Source organism: Hyaena hyaena, unplaced genomic scaffold (assembly GCF_003009895.1).
Source record: "Hyaena hyaena isolate Hyena2069 unplaced genomic scaffold, ASM300989v1 scaffold_1288, whole genome shotgun sequence".
Lineage (NCBI taxonomy): Eukaryota > Metazoa > Chordata > Mammalia > Carnivora > Hyaenidae > Hyaena > Hyaena hyaena.
Window position 1 is genome coordinate 190,895 of NW_024081913.1, and position 913 is coordinate 191,807.

Below are 913 nucleotides of genomic sequence, written 5' to 3' on the forward strand. Positions count from 1 at the left end.
AAAAAATATTTTGGCATAAGTGTTAGTCTTACCGAAGATATATACATTTCCTTGTTCTCATATGCTTAGATGGGGTCATATAACTTATTCTTGCCAGTGGACATAAGCCAACCTATTTGCTATTTTGGATCCAAGGCAAATATACAATCCAATTGTTGATAAATGTGTTTTTCAAAGTTTCTCATCCAAACAGTTAAGGGATGATGGAAGTAGAACATGCAAACAGCTCAAACTTTAGAAACATATTGGGGCACCTGAGTGGCTCAGTCAGTTAAGCATCTGACTCTTAATTTCAGGGTTGTGAGTTCAAGCCCCATGCCCTGCATGGAGCCCAATTAAAAATAAATAAATAAAGTATCATGTCATAAAGGAGAGTCACTTAACCCTCATCCACCTACCTCCTTATTTATTTTCAAAATAATCAAACTATGAAATACACACACAAGCAGTTTTCCTTGTCTTAAGTACTAAGAGCTTCAGGGTTTACTTATTATTGCCCAAACCCAGCCTGTTCTGATTAATAATACTGCCTAAATAAAGGAAAGAATAAACTCTTCAGCAGGCATTTATTTTAAGGTATGAAATCACTGCAAACAAAACCCTCCCCGAGGGGCATCTGGGTGGCTCAGTCAGTTAAGCGTCTGACTTCAGCTCAGGTCATGATCTCACGGTTCATGAGTTCAAGCCCTGTGTCAGGCTCTGTGCTGACAGCTGAGAGCCTGGAGCCTGCTCTGAGTTCTGTCTCCCTCTCTCTCTCTGCTCCTCCCCAGCTCTCACACTCTCTCTCTGTTTCTCTCTCTCTCAAAAATGAATAAACATTAATTTTTTTTTAAAAAAACCCTCCCCTTGGTTCTAGCTATTTCTACTTGGTTGGTTAACAAAATATATTTTCCACAAATAGTTATAGATTGCA